The sequence below is a fragment of the Phasianus colchicus genome, chromosome 6, assembly GCF_987193195.1.
Source record: "Phasianus colchicus chromosome 6, bPhaCol1.hap1.1, whole genome shotgun sequence".
NCBI classification, from domain to species: domain Eukaryota; kingdom Metazoa; phylum Chordata; class Aves; order Galliformes; family Phasianidae; genus Phasianus; species Phasianus colchicus.
Genome location: NC_143441.1, coordinates 27,502,950 through 27,523,845, shown reverse-complemented (window position 1 = coordinate 27,523,845; position 20,896 = coordinate 27,502,950). Strand labels below are relative to the sequence as shown.

The 20,896-nt window shown below is 36.3% G+C and overlaps 1 long non-coding RNA gene across 3 annotated transcripts in view; it reads left to right on the top strand.

Moving 5' to 3' along the window:
• The first annotated feature begins 7,079 nt into the window (after positions 1-7,079).
• Positions 7,080-20,896, top strand: part of LOC149917511 (uncharacterized) — a 33,594-nt gene continuing 19,777 nt past the window's right edge. For 2 of the 3 annotated variants that reach the window (XR_016467784.1, XR_016467786.1), the window contains exons 1-2: positions 7,080-7,282; positions 7,527-7,658. This is a non-coding gene — a long non-coding RNA (uncharacterized LOC149917511). The remainder of the gene's footprint in view (positions 7,283-7,526; positions 7,659-20,896) is intronic. The other variant, XR_016467785.1, reaches the window with a different exon arrangement.

Sequence of the window (20,896 nt, the reverse complement as noted above, 5' to 3'; positions counted from 1 at the left end):
AATAGACAACTTCTTACACCTATCTAAGACTGTAGTGTGAAATCATAGCAACTTATAAATGTTTCCCCACAGTGCATTCAATGCGGATTCTACAGTGATGCTATCTGGAAAAGGAAGTGAAATGCTGAAGGCAACAGCATGAAAATGCATGCAGCTATGGCATAATTCTGATTTGTTTTAGAAGAACTATTAATTTCCTTGTTACAAAGCCAAGTAAGAGCAACCCTTTAAAACTGTTGAACCATGAAAGCCATTTCCTTATGGGTTTAAATTTGGGAACAGACTCATGAAATTTATAGCTTTGATGAGATATTCTTTGCCTGCAGTCAAAATGAGAGCCAGATCATTGGTTTCCCAGCATGACACCTATGTATTCTTGTGTGCGCTAGATATCATTAAACTCATAATAACACAGCTATCACCACGTTAATGTCTAAAAGGTTCGGTGTTGATGTTTGGTTTAAGTCTTTCACTTATACCTACAGCATACTAAATAGCTGAATAAAAACAAAAGCTATACCATACCTATATTGTGCTACCATTCTGCACTTTAAACAAAAATGCAGTCATTTTATGCCTGATCAAATTTTTATTAATTTTGTTCTTGCCAAGCCATGTAGTTTTGAAAGAGCTGTAACAGTGAACTAGTAGCACACCACAAATGCAGTCACAAATAATGGTACAGTGAGAATATTTTTTTCTTGTTCATGCTGTAAAAAGAGTAGCGAACAGTGTATATGTATTGATTTAATAATTTTAAGTTTTAGTATATTATTGAAAGTTTATGTACTATATCTGCTATATTGTGATAGAAGAGAACTGTATTGTAACAAGCCAATAGCACTTCACTACCTATATTCTTCAGGTAAGGTAATGCAGTCTGTAGCATTCTAGCAAAGCACATGGGGTTAGAAGTTATACAAAGAAGAAATTACAGCTGAAAGCAATTAGTGTCACCAATCTGCTGCATGCTTCTGCTGGTTTCTTCTGGAAATATGAAATATATCCCTTTTACAATATAACATTACCACCAGATTTTACTATGAATATCTTACTGTTTGTACCAAACAAGCTTTTCAAAGAGAGCTACTGATAGAAATCAGTTTTCATTCTGCTATATAACTGAGCAGGTAGATAGGGTTTCAGAGAAACAACCTCATTCTAATAATGGAGCAAAAAAGCTTGAAGAAGCACCACTATATAAAGGGTAGTAATTTGTGGCTTATAGACAAATTCCTTATTACTGTGATCTGAAAAGCTTTTGCCTGATCAGTGTTAGAGCTTTTATTTCTATATATGGGAGTTGTTACCCATAGGAATTCTGACTAGAGGTAGTTTGTGAGTTGGGGCTGCAGTGTAAATTGACTCAAAACCAGCCAATTTCAGTGATCTGGAAGGAAAAATATAGAGAGACAACTTCAATCTTTAATCGTCAGTCTGTTGTGAAGATTTTACAGGCTACGTGATACAATCATTAGCTAGTGCTTAAAACCCTTGGGGAATATGAAACACTAATTAGCTGCTGAGGAAAAAGGATTTATAAATCCTAGATCATAACAGTTATATTACAGGAAAGACTTCGGGATGTTTTTCTTTCAATTGTTTGAACTGTACGTCCAGTTTCAATACTTAGTATTTATTTTAAGGATCATTGTTTCAGTCACAAATGTCTGATTTTTCTTTACTCAGCACTGGATGTTTTATTTTTGGTATATTGCTATGAAGTATAGTTTATTAAATAATTAATTAAATCTTTCCATAAATATTTTAATAGTTAACTTTTTCATATCTTTATATATTCAGATAGTATGCTATCTACTAAAATGCCTATAATCCAGCTATCAGCTCGGTACTTTCAACAGAGCTTGACGTAGGTGGAAGCATGAGCAAGAATGATTTCTCTGTACTGTGACACGACAGAAATGATGATGATGTAAAGGCTTGGGATCAATGTATGAATTAGCAGAAGTAGCAATAGTTCTTTAGACTTAGCAAGTAAGTTTTTCCATTAACAATTTTAATTGACAATTAGATCTTTAGACTCATGTTTTCTAGTTATTGTTGATAATCTGGTCAGATTTTGCTATTCATACCTGGGTATGACCCAGACATCTCAGGCCTGTTATCTTTTTATCCTGAAGACTGGAGTTCTGTGTAGTCCCTGAAGCTCTCTAGAGTCTCAACTAAAGATAGTGTATGAATGTATCCCAGGTTTTATTTCAAAAATGTAAACGTGCACATATTTTTAAATTTTACATTTTATTTAGAAAAAGTAGCCTCTCGTTTATATCACATATGGAAAAAAGGAAGGATAATGCTTGAGGTGCCTCAAGGTTTTGAGTTTTGGCTGTAATATTGATAGGAAAATCAGTCATGCCTTTACCTTGTTGCAAGTATATGCATTTGTACAGATATCTTAATACAGTCTAGAAATTTAGTTCAGTAGACAGAAATTTTTTTTTTTCAAATACTAAATTACATTCAGTTCATGTATTACATAGAATTATAAGAGCATGGTTTTCTAATACCACACTGCAGCTTTGCTGTTTTGAAATCTCACAGGAGAAGACCAAAAAGACTAAGCAGTTGAACATACCGCCAGAAATACCACTGTGCCTCATGATCTCAGCCCCTGAAAATGGAATAGCCTATTTGCCTTGTCTGTCAAAGCTGATAGTGAACATTTAAACAAAGACAACACTTAAATAGCAGATTTGGTAGCACTGCCTTTGAACTTGTATTACTATATTTCAAAGACTTTGATTTTTAGGTAAATTTATTGTCTTATCAGGAGCATAATGTCATCAGAAAGTCAAATTAATATACCACACTTTCACTTATGAATTGAATTTCAGTTACTTTTAGTAACAATGTTTTATCTATGGTATGAGGAAACAAAACTGACCTTTATTTATTTATTCTACAAACAATTCTGTGAGTGCTACTACAAAATAATGCTTCTTATTTCATTAGGTTGACCCAAAGCAACAAAATGTAATGGAATATTGGCAGGAAAATTCAACATCTACTGCCATAGCACCAACATCTGCCTCTGTTGTCATGCAACAACATAATGAAATACTGGCAGCACAGGGGCAGTCTGACAAAATGGCGGACATGGAAGTGCATATGAAGCAAAGGTGTGGAACTGAATTCCTCCATGCAGAAAAAATTGCACCCAAAGACATTCATTAATGCTTGCTGAACGTCTGTGGAGACCAAACAGTGGATGTGAACACATTAGGGCCACAAAGATAAATAGAGGCTGGAGCATCTCCTGTTCAGGGAAAAGCTGAGGCTGGGACTCTTCAGTCTGTAAAAGAGAAGGCTGAGAAGAGATCTCATAGTTGTTTATAAGTATGCAAAATGCAGGAGTCAAGTCGTTAAGGGCAGACTCTTTTTGGTGGCATGCAGCAATAGAACAAGGAGAAACAGGAAGAAACTGGAACACAGGAAGTTCTGTACTAACACAAGGAAGAATTAGTTACTGTGCGAATGACATGGCACTGAAACAGGCTGCCCAGAGATGTTGTAGAGTCTCCTATTCTGGAGAAATTCAAGACCCATCTGGACGCCTTCCTGTACAATCTATTGCAGGGAACCTGCTTCAGCGGAGGAGTTGGACTTGATCTTGAAAGATCCCTCCCAACCCCCTACAATTCTGTGAGTTTGTGAGGTCGTGGGTGGTGTGTTTCAGCAACAACGCTGTCCCAGCTGCTGTGACATGCAAGCTTTTATTCATCGCTTGCAAAATTGCACAGCTAATGGTGCTGCCTGTATTGAAAAAATAGTGTTTTGTAACTGAGAATTTGCTCTATCAAATAGTGCCACTGTGCTCTTCTATCTGTTGTAGTTTCCATAGAAATAAATAGGAAGCTACTTTGGAGTAACTACAGAGTTTTAGATCACAGACCCAATATCTGTCTTTTAATACTTGATACCAAATCTGTTTGAACAAGCTGCTTTTCTAACTCTCTATATCAATGAAATATAGTATTAATATATTTATATAAATCTTCTTTTGTTTCTTTTGCTTTCATAGATACATATTTTATGCAGACTCCATTCTTATAAGAGAAAAACTTCAGCAACCTGGTCTGATCTCAGTCTGACCTTTCTTTGAGCAGGAGGCTCAACTACAGGCCTTTTGAGCTGCCTTTCAAACTGCATTATTATACAGTTCTGAAATAATCATTTCATGTTTATATTCTTAACAACTTGTGCGTACAAACAGAAAGGGGAAAAAAAATGCTTTGCTTATAAACTCCAAATATATCTTTTTTCCCCTTGAGAATATGAGGGAAATGTCATTTTCCACTGCGTAATGGTAAGCTTCATGCTGCATTCAATTTCCCAATTTTGAGCAGAATCCAGGCATTGCCTTGGTGTCTGGATGTCGAGGAAAGTTCTTGGGATTCACATTGACACTACATTTTAAAATAAAACTCTGTGTAGCTGCTGTTCATTCTCTAAAAATGATTAGCGGATTTTATTACTCTCTTTTGTGCTTCAGCAATTAGGGTATTTTGATTATTTTTTTATTCCTTCAGGAATATATGTCACTAGGAACAGGCTGTTTTTTTGTTTATTTTAAATATATATAAATATATATGTTCTTTCTTTGTAAATTTTCAACAACTCAAATATATACAGACTTAGTTGATATGATGAAGCATCTGTGTAGCATTTCCTCAAAACCATTTGTTTTCTCATTAGAGTGTTCCTCAGGAATTCAATTCTAGTCATTTAAAATTTCAGCTTCTATTTGAGGACCACTTTTCTCATGGATTTTCTCCTGAAACAAGGAATATTCTCACTCTCTTTTTATTTCAACTGGGGCTTCTGTCACTAAAGTTACTGTCAGAAGTGTAGTGTTTCTTGTAATGTACTCCTTACCCAGGCCACATTTCTGAGTGTCGCTATGAAATCTCCATTACTTTTTCGCAAGGGAGGATAAGCCACTTATACAAATTAGGTATTACAATTTTGTGTTGCTCTTGTTTCCTCTTTATTATATCCCTTGTCTTGCTCAAGCTGACACAATTTAATGTCACTAAGTTCTGGCAGTGACAAGAAACTTAAGGACATTTTTATTCTTATTCTTATGAATAAAACTGTGCTCTTCTGTGCAGAATTGCTGCTCCACTGACACCAGTTCTAAATCTCTGGAAAGTGACTTACCTCTGGACTTTATCACAAACCACACAAGTTTGAACTTGCAAGATGAAACATACATGGTATTTCTAAAAAATGGTGAAGAAATCTCCTAAATATACACCGGAAAGAATTTGTGGTTTTGAGTTTATGGCCAGAGAACACTGATAAGGGTATACTTTTCTTGTGTTTATCTTTTGTTGTACTTTCATGAAGATAATTATTTTTTCATGTCTTTATATCTCAGCATAGATGAAACATTTGATAATTGCCAATAAAAAGAATTTCAGATAGAAAATAATGTTTTAATCAGTGTTTTACTCTGATAAATAGCATTGGCTGAAGAATTTCCTGTGTATCCTTTTCTTCAGAAGAATGAATGTAAGCTTTTGTTCTGTTAAGAACTGCCTGTCTCACCCTGTGCTGTGCTGAAACTGCTGGCTGCAGAGCCCTTCTAGTAGCTGTCACTATTCTCTGCTTTTGTGGAGGTTCCTGCTTAGTGTTCATTAAATCCATTTAAGGCAAATACTTTGTTAGAAATATAACCATCCCAAAATGTAATCTACGGTGTTTCTGTGAAGACTTGTGAGCTAATTTTATCTAGGAAGGAAGGAAGAAAAAGAATAACTGACATTATAAAATTGTATGTGCTGCTTTAGGGTACATCCTATATAGTCTCCTTTTAAACTAAGATGTGTTCATCTTTTGACAATCATTCATTTGAGAGTTCATGTGTATAACATCTTAATGAAGCCTAAGGTTTTAGTGTTTGTTAAAGAACAGCAGTAAGACATAAGGTGGTAATTCTCCAGTGAAGCTGTAGCCTCAGAAACTCTGATTCAGCTGAGGCTTCCTGACATCTTTCCCTTGGGTCAGGTCAAGTGAGACTAAAAGCATTGCACATGTCACATATGGAGGGCTTTTGAAGACAGAAGTGACATTTATTTACAACCCTTTGGTGCCTGGCTTATCTTTGAAACACTATTGAGTACCTCACGAGGAAGAAGCTGTATATTCTTCCCCTCCTGCCAATGCAAGGTAAGTTATGTGAGCACAAGTAATGGAAGCAATGAATTTGGGGGAAAACAGAGCCATGGGTGAAGACACTGATGTCAAGAAAGGCGGAGTGATTAAAAAAAAAAAAAAACAGGGAACAATCAAAGCTGCCTCTTTGCAGTTAAACCTATGCTAACATGGCAAGCAGTGGAACCTTTCATATGACAGATTATTATATAAACTGTCTTGTTTTGCCATCCTAAATTATTCTATACCATGTCCTATGAGACAGATAATTTGCTGTGGCATTGTTAGTACATCACCATAGCAGAATGGTTCTGGAGAGCTGTCGGTTGTCATTTTACAGGCTTTACTTAGCAATCCACTGCTTTATCACAACATGCTGAGCAACAACATCATTAGGAAACCAGGCATCCTGCCCCCACTCACCTTTCTTACTATGTAAATATCATATTCATGAGTAATCTTTCTTACCCTAACAATGAGACTCCACTCACATGGTAGAGTTTTCATCTCCAACGCATTAGCTATTACCCATGTCTCATGCTTGCTCCTACTGTATTTTTATCTGCTCCTGCTATATTTTAGCAGCATAGTGTTTATGCTAGACAGTTATATGAGGCATGCTGAAGCATTTGGGGTTGGGATAGAGCATCGCCAATATCCATCTCCTCTGATCTTCACTCACCATTCTTCTCCCTGCACTTGGTGAGTCTGTTTTTGGCAGAGCCCACTATTTCTTCCAAAACAAAATACCAGTTTTGTTATCATTTGAAAGAGTACTGAGCTGACAGTTAAGGGCAACATTTTTCATCTCTAGTCAATTTATTGCTAATTTGTTAACTTATGTTAAGTAACGTTGGTTAGATATAATGCAGCAAAGGCTGCATTTCTTAGTGTAATGGAAATATGAAGTCATGGCCTGAACCTGTGATTGAGCACCTGGTGGGAAGGAAGGGCAAACCTAGGAGAGCTCAGGTGCATACCATGCACCTGAGCGACTGGAAAGGGTGCAACCAGGATCCACCCATTCCCAGACCTCACTTAAGGGTTGGCAATGGAGGGAATGGCAACTTGCTGGAGATCCCTGACTATTGGAGGCGTTCTGAAGGTGAACAGTTTGTGTTTTGTTTGTTTGTTTGTCTGTTTTTTCTCCTTTGTTTTTGTGTCTGCAGCTGCTGCATTTGCAATCTCCTCTGCTGCAGCTTGAGATTGTTCCATTCTGCTGTTATTGTTGTACTTTCCATCACATTGTAGCATTACTCTTCCCTAAATATTTTGCATATTTAAAGAAATCAGTTCTGTCAATAGAGCATACATGTATAGTTATACATTTTTTTTTTATCCATTGGCAGCCTTTTAATTTAGATCAGTACAGTGAAACCCACAGTTCTGCTCTTGCTTCTGAATTTGAACCTGCAAAACATTTTCTGCCATGAACTACCCTGAAGTAGAGACAAAGATTTCATTCTGAATTTCCATAAACTGTAAGTGGTTTGCAGTGCTAAAAGTGTCTACACAGAATTAGGTGATCTCAGATTCATAGTAACGAGAGCGTGCATGGGATTACACAAAAATGTGTGCATGTGACCATTTATTTGATTTCTATTTATGCCACAAAATGTGTTAGACTGTTGTATTTTTAAAGCATGTTACAGGGTGATTTAATTTGTAGGAGCTAAGAGTAGGAGCTAGAATTTCAATTTCCACTATAAAAACTTCTTAATTTACTGATATGGTTGTCTTCATGAGGAAACAGGAGCTAACAGAAAAGTTCTGCTTTTGTAGAAATGCTAATGCAGTGCTTCAGTAGTAATATAAACAAACATACTTCATAACATCCCAGACAGTGAATGTTCATTTTAAAAAATATTTAAGAATATGGGCAAACTACATTTATGTCGTAAAATGAAGTTTTTCATGAAGAACTCTAATAAAATCACAATATCCATTTGGCATAAAAGGTAATTTAAAAATTTTACTGTTTGTCATCTTAACTTCACTAATTGAAGGAAATGGTTTGTATGTCCTTTATGGGATATGCAGAGGTTTCCATTATCAAATCAACTTTTTCAAGGCAGTTACAAGGAAGATTGTAGTGGTTACTGAAGGATTAATGTCAAAGTAATTCTTCTGCATTTGAAGACTAGTTCTTCTATGTATTTTCTTGTGTAAATCCTAATCTAACCTGTTGATCCAGTTTATATTTATGGCAAAGCAAAGATTAAAAAAACTGACAAAGTTATTTTTGTATGCTAATCATGCACTATGACCAAACAGCTGCATGTAAGAACAGAACATGCTGGCTCTCTGGCTAATTTACTTATATTTATTAAACATGTCCATAGCAACTGTATGAAATAATAGGTCCACAACTATGAGAAATGGCATATTACAAATATTCAGTTTGTTTAGCATATTAGCTCACAAACAGAAATAAAGATGTGATAACTTTGCTTGCATAAGGTGTTGAGGAAATAGCGTGTTTCTTAGTGCAATTCTATTTTCTGCAAAGTTCTCACTTAAAAAAATTTCTTGAATCTTCTATTTTGGCATTAGGCATTTCTTAATTGTTTTGGCCACTACACAAAATATTTTTTGTCTCCATAAAAAGACTTCAGCATGTAAAGTTAATAGCATCAAGTGCTAAACCAAAACATTTTCATTTCCATACTGCCACTATATAACTCAGCAGGAAAGCTCTTATTTCTGAGTTCCCATTGGAACTAGCTTTTATACTTGCTAATTGCTATACCACTTCCCTGAAGCTCATCTTGACTAAGATCTAAGTTACTAGCAGAGAGGCTGACTCTGAGTGAATCCCAAATAAAGGATATTTTTCACCGAAACTTGATAAAGTGTAGTTCACAATCTGAAGATGCCTGTTATGTTGCAGGTACTTAACTATGTGCATGCATACTGTAATTACACCTGAAAAGACATTCTAGCGATACTTACTCACTTATCAACTACTTGGAATGGCACTAACAGCCACACTAAAGAGCATATAGAAAGTATGCAGTCAGGTCTTGCGTATCAAATGATGAAATATATGCCTTTATTTGAGCACGTGATAGGGCAATCTATGTTTCTATCACTTACATATGAGGAATTCAAACAAGCGTAAAGTTTAACTGTGAAGATTATTAATATGTAAAGTTCTTTATGTCATACAAAATCATAGAATCACCAAGGTCATCCAGTCCAACTGTCTAACTATGACCAGCATTTCCCATTAGAATGTGTAAATATTTCTTGAACACTTCCAGGAACAGTGAACTGCCACCCCATTGGGCAGCCTGTTCCAGCTCATGACCACTTTTTTGGAGAAGCAGTATTTCCTAACATCCAACTTCAATTTCTCCTGGCGCAACTTGAGGCCTTTCTCTCTAGTCCTATTGCTACTGCCACCTTGCCACAACCTCCCTTCAGGTAGTTGTAGAGAGAAGGTCTTCCCTGACCCTCCTCTTCTCCAGTCTAAATAATTTCAGTTCCCACAACTGCTTCTCATAAGGCTTATGCTCTGGTCCCCTCACCAGCTTTGCTGCCCTTCTCTGAAAATGGTATAGGGCCTCCATTTCTTTCTTGTATGGAGGGGCCCCAAACTGAACACAGCATTCAAGGTTGTAGGCAGTCTATTTTCTTTGCTCTGTTCTCGGTGCAAGTCAAATCCTGCACAAAGCACAGTTCAGGACCAGGATGTTTCTGAAGCATGTACCGATTCAGCTGTATACTGTCACATTCCTGCACAGTAGATACAATATCATATAAAGACATGATTAGGGGAGGATGTCCGCTGGCACTGTTTCTTCAAGTGATTCTGATGGGTTTTCCTTGCTCTCCTCACCATTTCACTATGTTTCTCCTATTACTTATTGATGATCGCCTGCAACCTTCCCCATTTTGCTTTGGCTTCTAAGGTGCTTTCCTCAGAGAAAATAAAATTACATATTCCCCGTAATTTCATAGTGTCTTGGCACTTAGGCTTACCTGAAGCGTTGCTTAGTTTACTAAGTGAGATTTTCTCACTTGGATTATTCTTGTTTCGGAGAACTTCTACTTTATTCTAAATGGAGAGTTCAGGTAGAAAATTAGGGACATTTCTGTGGTCAAGTTACATCTGGGGGCTAGTCAATACCAGCTATCAAGATATGACTTCTGCACTCTTCTTTCAATATGTAATGAAATGCACAAGACCTGTACTCTGGGAAAGGTGTTTTGGATGGAGAGCTTTCTTCAGCTGCTTAGCATCAGAGCCCCAGCCACATCATCTCAAAGGCTGGAGAGAGTGGTTGATGTGCCCTTAATTACTGATAATAGGAGAAATCTTTTGATATCTCTCTTTGGAGTACTGCCTGATAGATAACAGTATATTATGTTTTAATGGTTAAGATAATTTTTCTGTCAGGTAGAATTTTCATTTTCTGCCTGTTGTTTAATCTTGGCAATAAATTATTCTTTATTTTAAAAAATAAATAGAATATTAGTACCTAATTCCTCCTCTGACTAGAACATTACCATTACCTTTCCACTTGTTTCACTGGTCCTTAAATGACCATTTTAATGTGTTAAAGGGTTGTATAGGAGAGTTTATGTATACACTACTTATATTTTGTTTAATCAGTAAGCATTTTCTACTTTGAAGGCTGGACTTTCTGCACTACTGATGTGATCAAAAAGATGGTTAATGTGCAGTTTCATGAGCAGCTAGAGAAATCTTACTCAGATTTCATTCTTTGGATTTGGTCACCTTGTACGCAAACCACTGAATTGTGAAGGTATTTTTTGATGTGTTTTGAGCATGGACATCTGTCAGTGCAGTCACATCAACTCTTTCCTCTGCTGCTAACACTGCACTGACCCATGCTGATTTTTTTTTTTTATCCCAACTTTGTAGCTTTGAATGGGTTCATCTGGTACTGTTTAAGCTTGTATGTTGTTTGTTGCTGTGTTTCAGGGTGGCTTTGAAGAACTGATGAATGTGTATCAAATAGATAGATGCTTTAATAAATGCTTAGAACAGGCTGTACTTTCATCCTCAGTTAGCAAGCTTCACTGGATGACATCTAATTCACAGTATAAAACACCATTCCATGTGCTGGGGAATCTTGCATAGGTATGGATTTGTCTTTTCTTCCCTCAGAGAATAAATTGTAAGACAGATATTTATCAGAGATATTTTGAGGCTATTTCAATTTGTTTCATTTGACATCTTTTTTTTTTTTTTTTTTTTTTAATCCAACTCTTGGGTATGACTGCAGGTACAAATCAGTTAAATTCCTCCCCTCATGTATACAAAAAATCATCCTATTACCACAGATTTTCAGTCCAGACACAGGCATGAGGTTTGTCTTACCAACATAAATTTAACATTGGGTTTCATTGGATAACTGAACCTCCAAAGTGGTTTCTGACATTTGAGGATATGACTAGGGCTCAGAGAAACAGTATTTAGGTAACGTATGGTGTGTTTTGCCATTTGCAGGTTCCTAGCCTTTCAAGGATTTAAATGATAAATTTAAATAGGCAGCTCGCTAACTTAATTGCATTTTAAAAAATTATATTAGTTTTTACAGGGCATTGATTTTACACACTATCTGAAGCATTGGAGGATTGCAGTTTAAGTGATCATTTGCACAGCCTTCCTAGGCACAAGTCTTTTGAGATAACAAACCTAGAAGCAAGGAGAGCCGTGTTTCAAAACAACATTGGCACAAAGGGGTGAGGGATTTCTGTGAGTGATATTGCCAAGATCATTTCAACAGCATGAAAACAGCTGATAAACACTGTGGAAAAAACTGCGGTCCCCAGTTCACGGCGGCCTGCTTGTCCAGATAGGCTTGAACAGCTGCCAGTTGGTGAATCAGATGTCACTTGGGTTTGCGCATGAGGAGGAGACAATCTGTTCCAGCAGTGCAGGAGCCTGAAAAGAGGGAATGAATCAACAGGAAGAGACTCAACACACAATGTCCTTTTCATGTTACCAGGAAAACCAGTTTTATGCCAAATTACCCTGGGATCAGGATTGTGTCATTTACCTTATTGGAAAGCAATAGCTCCCCTTTATCAGTCTGTACAGTACTCATTTTTATTCTCATCTTTCCTTAAAAGAAAAGGATGTGGTTTCTTTGAGAATAACATTGAATTGGGTTTCATTCTATGAGAGCATGTAACTGTTGACAAATAATTCCATTTGCAGGTACATAAATCACTGTTGTTTTCATGTTTTCATGATAAGGAGAATTTAGATTTTTCTTCTGAGTTATTGGAAATTTTATGGGTTGCAGGCTCTGTTCTGCCCCTGGGGCACTGTCTGCCCCTCTTATAAAATGCCAAATTAAATGAGAGAAAGCATATTAATCTCAATTCTGTGGTCTGAAGCTTTTTTCCTCCACAGAAACATGCACACGAACACGCACAAACAGGCACTGCCACTCTGAAAGTGTGGTTTTGGTCATTTGAAGGGCTACAAATGGCTTGAATTATTCAAAATATCTGCTGAGGGATCCAGTAAGCTTTTGTGTTCAACAGTGGACTTTACTGTGTTCATTCCTTAGCTTTAACACTCCATCTTTTCTGTAAAGGTTTGCTTAAAATGATTTTCAGGTCTCTTGAACATATTCATTAATTTTCTCCAAAAGTGACCTTTAAATAATGGCCAGTTTCTCTTAATCTCTGTAAAATTTGTATGTTGGGTCGAGTTACAAAAGAAGTACTTTGAATAATCTATCCTGCTAGTCAGTGTAAAGCCATCCCTGGGTTTAAGTTTCTGAGGGGAATGATTATTGCTGGGTGAAAACTTTGCACTTGATATTAAGCAAGAGCTTTTTGTAAGAAAGCAGCCAGGATGGAAGATAGTGGTTCCTGAACAGGCAGACATGACACAACAAGAATCTCTTGTCTCACTGCAGTTCTCTCTTATCTATTCCCAACATACATCTTTCTAAACAAATTTGTTGTTCCAGGTAGCCTGTTTGCCACTCAGAAAAACTGCTATCAGGGCAGAATTGAATGTTATGTAAAATAAAGGAAAGCTTATTATTTTATTACACCAAATTAATCCCTTTATGTTGTTTACAAAATACTTTTTTTTTTCCCCACACACACTGAGATGGCTTTCATAGCATCATCTCTTGTCACTCCTAACAATTGCACCTCACCCCATGTGAGCACTTCTCAAATGTGTTGTGTCCCCTGTGCTATCCTTTCTATGCATATTTTGCCTCTGTTAATTTGAGCCATAAATGTTTGAAAACCCATAGTTTAAAAGAAACAATCATAGATGGTGTTTGCTGTCTTCATAATATTTAAAGACACTGGTCTGAAATGGCCATGGGAAAGTTCTAGAGAAGTAATAATCATTATATTTATTACAGAACTATTTCCTTTATAGTTGTTGTTGGTATTGCTCTGACCATTGTATTATTGCACCCTTATTCTTTTAGATGGAAGCCTGTCTTAAACATGCAGGAAATTTTCAATTTTTTTTGCTAGAGTGCCTAAAATACTGAGATGTATTAGGGCTTGGCTGCACAGAGATATTCCTGTGTCTTCCAAATTATTGTTTTGCCCAAAGGTTGTAGCTTCACTTTTGGACAAATGCAACAGAGCTCTTCTGTAGCACTGAGCTGTGGGTGTGTTCTGCCCTGAATGTGGAGAGTGGGACATATACATGAAAACGCTGAGGCAGTGACCACATTGCTCTCGTGACTATAGGCACGAGCGAGTACAGCAATAGCAGTCTTATGCCCCCATGGCCTCCAGCTATGAGTCTCCAAGGCGTGTGGGTGGCACACAAGAGATAGTAAGCAATTGCTATTCTACCTCTTTCTTGATGCTATTTCTGGCTTCAGGCTTTCTGTGTCACACTCTTGACTTCAAACGCTACCATGAAAACCTGAATTTCCTTTAGAGTTGCATCTTCATACTGTTATTCCATTTTAGGAAATGATTATGAATTTGGAACATCTGCATAAAGGGATATTGTTGGCATGTTAAAAATGCACATTCCTTTGTTGTTACAGCTTTTTTAAAATTTTCTTAGAAGTAAGCTCCCAGAGAATACATTGGAGTTCAGAATTTAATACTCATTAATTTTATGCCTCAAAATTAGGTTTACTTGTTCCAATTTTTAGGCTTCACAATACAGATGCTGTGAGACATCAGCTGCCCAGACCTCAAGAGCAATTCTGCCTCAGCTGGCTCAGTGCAGTCTGTGTGGGCTGTCTACTAGCTTGGAGCCAAACGCACTAAGTTATATGTAGCTCTGCTAGCTCTAACTGTTCTTAGCTGGATAACAGCAGTAATAATAATAACAGTAATAATGTGAATTTTATTGCTCTGTGGCAGGGGGACCAGACTGATTATGAATCCTGGAAGGTTTCTCTGGATTTCCCCCAGCATGCTCTTCATTGCCAGCAGTGAAGACTGCAGCTCAGACTGTGCACTGTCCTGTTGGTGGCAGGTTATATCCAGAGAGACTTTTGTGTAAAGCTGTCCCTAGAACTGTGGACCTTAAGGTCAGAGATGGCTTAAGCCTCAGAAGTACCAGGAATGCTTCCAAGCTCAACACTTAAAAAAGTTAGCAATTTATTCAGATTTGCTAGCTAGAGATATTTAAGATCATAATCAGTGAGTTGTTGTAGATATAAAGCCTCACAATTTTCTGTAGGTCTGTTTGGAAGTTTATGTAGAAGGAAGTATCCAAGAAAGGGATTATACATAGTATTCTGACCCACAGAAAGGTCAGTGCTGATTTTTTTGTGACTGTTCTTGCACACCAATGCATTCACCTGTTAGCAGAGCTGACCAAACGTCATTTTCTTTTCATAAAATGATGAGATTGGGTAATCTGTTGTACTTTCTCAATTAGTTGTAATGAGAGACATTTAACTATGTTATTGGGAAGTTAATATAATTATTGGATACTATGTTGGAAAATTCATAATGATTTGAAGCTGATGGCAACATTTAATGAGATTTCCTGTTTTGCTTTCATTCATTCAAGTACGTCCTTTAGCAGTCAGATTTTTGAAGGTTGAAATATATTGGCATGGAACAGTTCCTTTAAAGTAAAATTCATATATAGTGGGATCTGTTTATATCCCAAATCTAATATGAACCTAATTATTATGGAAATCTTCTTTGGCTTCCTTTTGTGTATCTTTTTCCTCCTAATTTTTCTGATAAATGATGACAAAATGGCATTTTTCCTGATATCAGATTGTTGTTTAATTTGCAAATACATTTTTGAAAGAAAAAGCATAATGCTCAACTGGGGGGTTTTCATACTTAAAATCTGTTACTGAATGGGGAAAAAAAAAAAAAGGCATATTTAAACAAAAAAAAAAGATTCCACAATATTTGTTGGATGCACTCTTTGCTTTAGGGTTCAAGTACGGCTAGGAACTGTATAATTCTATAAGGCAAAAATTTCAAAACAACATTTAAACAGAATAGTAACTCAAAACAAAAATATATTTATCCTACTCTGTTAGGAAAATGACTTGTGAAGAATAAAAGCTGTCTGTAGTTTTAAGCTTTGTCTTTTAGTGTAACTCTGAAATAATTATTTTTATGTTGTATAATATGACCCAAATATTGTATTTTTGTCAGCATGTCTAATAGGTTGCTCAATACCCTTGTTCTGTACAGGTCATTGAGCCCATTCATGTTCAATGATATACAGCATGAGTGTTCATGGGCAGTTTGATACATCTTTAATAGTAGGTGAAGGAAATGGCGTAGGTTTATTTTTTGACCTTCTAGAAGTGTTTTCCCAGCTGAGTGAATTGCACTCCTGGTCTGATCTATGGAAAAAGAAATTCTGGAGAAGAAAATGTTTAATTACTGCAGATAAACCTCTAGGAGCTGCCCAGTCTTTTCCTGTGATTATCATTATAAAGCAAATTAAAGGAACATTTGTTTTAGATAAATTATTGTACAATGTGAAAGGTCACTGTGAGCATTTTCCTCTCACTTCTGAGTTCTTGGATTAGTTTATGCTGCTTTAATGATCTCATCTCTGCCCTCAATGCAAAATACTCTGGAAAAGTCATTCTGGTCAGGGCCCTTTTCTTGATCCTAAATGAAAGCACTGTGAATACTAGATCAGAAGTAATATATACTAAAAAATTATTCCACTGGATATTAAGATTTTTAAAATTGACAATTTACTTCTTAGAATGTAGTAATGTAACTTATGAAATTGTGATAAGAATTAATATGAAGATAAATGTCTAGCCAGCAAGGTGCATGTTGAATAGATAAATACAAGAAGAATCCTGAATGTCTAATTGAAGATGATAAAGATTCACTTTGTTAATATAAAATGAATATTATCTGTGGGCATTCTGGCCCATTTTAGAATACCAAGTTGCTCAAAATCAAATTAATGAGTGCCAGGACAGGCAGTCCAGGTATGTTCTCCATCTTTGATAGAGTACCAGCACTAACCAGGGAAAGGCTAATGGTCATTACCCAAAGAATGAAAATACTTGTGCTCTTTGGCTTGTCACCAACTGATGAGAGATGGAATTAATTGGAGCAACCTGGTGATGTTTCAGTCAAACAAACTGGGAGCTCTGTCAATCTCTCGATTGAGGTGCAGAGGTGATGACTCTGACCTCATGCGCAATAACAGGGAAGACAAATAGATGCTTCTTCACAGGAGCTCTTGAACACAAGGAAGCACTTCTGTGGTGTGCAGAAACTGAAGAACTGGCATAGGCTGCTCACAGAATGTGGAGATACCTCTTTAGGAATCTTCAGAAGGTGCCTTAACATGAGCCTAGACACTCTGCTCTGAGTGGCTCTGATGGCCAGATGGGCTCTGAATATTCTGTGGTTCCATGATCTTACCTTTCCTAATTTTGCATTGCTATAGTAGTTAAGGATGTTGGCTGTAGGTACACCAAATGAACAACTTTCTGGACTATATGTTTCACATGTCCACTCTCATCAGATATGTGTGGTGCATGATCCATGGGACTGAAGTTAATTCTTTTGCCTTGCCTTTACCAGCCAAGTTATTGATTTCGTTAGGGGTTTGAACCAAAAGACCGATTTATGGCCCCAGGGAGTTAACATGTATCTAACTTCATGATCATTAAATATGTCACAAATGTTTTCTGTTTCTCATTCTCTAGCTATTTTTTCTTACTTTATTTCATAATGCAGTTTTGTTGGCCACATGCTGAGTTTCTCACTCATTGCAGCATTTAGCAAGAACACTCTGGCAGATAGACTTGGTTTATGAATTCATTTTCATAATGTTCCAACATTCACATCATGGCTTTTTGCTTTGACAAGTGGGAAATTTAAAAAATAATAATGAAATATAAGCACATTATAACACAGCAGGAATTATTTTTGCAAAGTTAATGCAAGAACTGCGTAGTGGGAGAGTTTTTAGGTCAATGTAATTGAGCTCTTGGTTTGGGTTTTTTTTTTTTTTTTTTCTGCTATCATTTGATAAGATATGCCATTTCGTACTGTTTCACAAAGACATCATAAAGAGTTATCAGATGCAGACGATGTACAATGGTGGCTAACAGAACAGTGTGTATGTTTTGTCTGAATGCAATGACTCTCCAGGAAGAGTCAAACATTCAAAGAAATTACTGTGTAAGATCACTTTTCTGTCTGTATTTTAGAAAAGCTTGCTGCTGCTGTGTGAGGGAGTTAATAGAGATCATATTAAACAGAAGGACCTGTGGTGCCCAGGCTGGAGAGATGCTGCAAGTTTATATAATGTACAGGAGAAAACGACGCCATTATCCTCACAGGCAGTCTCCTAATATATGTGGCACTCATTTTTCTTCTAGGGAATGAAGCCACATAGAATGGGGCTAATTAAAGTTTTACAGTGTTTAAGGAGATTTGCAAAGGCTTTCACTGATTTACAGGCTTTTTCTCTTACTCAGCAAATCATCAGAGACTTCCCTTCAAACCTGCAAAGCATGAGAACCTACCAGCACAATCTGTGCTGTTAGCTATCCCTGCCACAGCCTAAGAACTGCTGAATGGCACATTTCTACAAATCGGCAGCTGGATTTCTCCCTTCTCAATAAACTCACTAGAATCTGACTGGTATAATAGACAACCTGTCTCCCTTTCAGTGCCTCTGGCAGGATAAGCTACCCAGAAACATGTTTGCCAGGCGATTATCACACTGTCAGGAGACATTACAAAAGCCTAACCAACTTCAGAGCCCATTATGCAGGGCAGCACATGTGCACAAAGTCAGCAGTTGCGTCTAGATCCACTCAAAATTTGAAAGACACATTTGAGAAGGAGGTGCTTGCAGAATTGTCTTTATTTTAATAATGTCACATTCTCTTTAATTTTATATGTGCAAAATGCACTGTATGGAGTCCATACATGTAGTTTTAAATTATTCAGTGTCCTGTTCAAATAAGTGACTCATAGTATAGTGTCATATTTATTTTGAAGGTATCTATTCTCTGTTATAGAATGACTGTCACAAGTGGTTATAAGTAATGAGTTATGACCTCCACTGGGACAACTTTGATAAAAATTGTAAACAGCGTGTTTCAAGAGACAGATAACTTTGCATTTTTACTAAAATAAGTATGTTCAGATTTGTTTTAATGGCAATTGAGGTTGGCGATACAAGCCATGCTAAAAACTTCATTTGGTTGAAAGGATATTCTTCCAGCCTTTTTATCAAGAAAAAAACTTTGGACTGCGAAGAAAGTATGAAAAAATTCACAGAAATGTTGACAGAGTAAAGCGTAGAATAAGTTTATGAAATATGTTGGAAGTAATAAGGGTTTGTACACTGTCTTCATTACAGATACTGTAATTCTTGAAATATTTAGACATGTTTTCATTTCCTCATCACTAACTCTCTTAATTTTAGAGGTGAAATAAAAAGTAGTCTAAACTGCCTTATAGACAGTACCAGCAAATAGGCCTTTCAAGTCTGAGATCTGAAAGGCTTTCCATTTCTACCCTTTCCAAACCTTGATTGGACTATACAGGAAATAAATATAGGGAATTTGGTGGAATTAAAAGCTCCATAACAGAGGAAACATTTTAAGTACGCATATGCAGCAAAATCATCCCTTATCCTTTGGGTTTCATGTTGGCATACAGTGAAAGAAGCAAGAGAAAAAAGAGAGGATGTTCTTGTTTATTCAAAATTATGTATTTTTCTAACAGAAATGCTTCAGCTAACCTATAATATTGTTTTTCTGCTTTGTGGATTAAAAACAAAAAATACAATTATAGACAATAAGGGAAATTCCAATTTATAAAGTAATAACTGGGAGGAGTGTCACTGCTTTCCATTTTGTAGCAACAAAGATGACGCTCTCAAATGGCATACTCTTAAAACAGAGCTTTTATGCACACAGGGCTTCCTTTATAGCACTCCAGCTCCCACTAAAAATAGAAACTGAGAAATTAGGCATGTAGTCTTCTTTTTGAAACAAACTCCTGTCACATGAATAATTCATGAATCTTTCTACACAGATGGAAGTAGAAAACAAAAACTTTCTTTGGCTCCATAAAATGAGCTTTGGAATGCGAGTTACTGGGCTGTTTTCTAGAAACCTCACAAAGAAAGTCCTGTGCATATTTCTGGAGAACAGAAGACCAAGCATTGAGCATGCACCCCCAGTAGCTAAAAGAAAATTACCATTCCTTAATAATAGGAATAATCATAACAGCTTGAAAATAGGAGTTTCACCTTACATGTGTACTCAGTTGTAATTATTATGTGCTTCATTATTTTATTCTATTCCACAATAATTAAAGCTGCTTGTATTTCAAGTGCTGGTAGAGCAATTTTACCCATAGTTCAGAGATGATAATAACAGAACTAAACTATCTGAATATTCACTGGAGTTGTAAAAGATTGAAATCTCTGCTAATTCAGAAACAAAATATGAGAATTTTAAAGATCCCAAATTTACTTCATCTTTATGTCACCAGAAAATCTGTGTTCACCTGAGCAAATCCCCTATATAGTCTTTGTCAGAATCAGTGTATTTTCTTTTGTCTAATTAACTGACATTTTCAACCTGAGATAAAAACTACCCCCAAAAAATTTCCCAGTTACAAGAAGTATATCTTTAATGTAGGAAAAAAAACCCACATGTAATGACACAAGTCATATCTAAGTAATTCATACTACCTTGATAAGGAATGTATTTTTCTTGTAGCGACAAAAATAAGCAGCTGAGATGCTACTGAAAGTGGAAGAATAGTTATGTAGAAGCGTATATGTATTGTAGAGGAAGCATATGCAAAATAGAGGCTTGATAGCAGAAACTGTAGAAATAATTTAATTGTTAAAATAATTTAAATGTTGAAACAGTTCTCTTAGCATTTTGGAAGATCAAGAAAATTTCTAGTTAAGATTAATTAAACACATAAAATTCTGCTTTGTGCCCAACCCCATCCAACTGGGAAACATCTGGCTTTGAGATATTAGAGACCATAACTGTGCTAATGGAGAGAAGATTCTGAAAGCAGTGAGGATTATTTAACATTTGTCTCTACAAAGAATGTGAATTGTCTTTTCTTAATGATATTTCTGCTTCAACAATTCACAAAAAAAAAGTTTGAATAGATAAGAGACAAGAAAGTCCAGTACATATACAGAACTTCTTTGTAGTTCTTTAGCTACCAAGGACAAATTTTGCCATTAAGCTATGAGCACAAAAAAAAAAAAAAAAAAGAAATTAAACAGCCAATC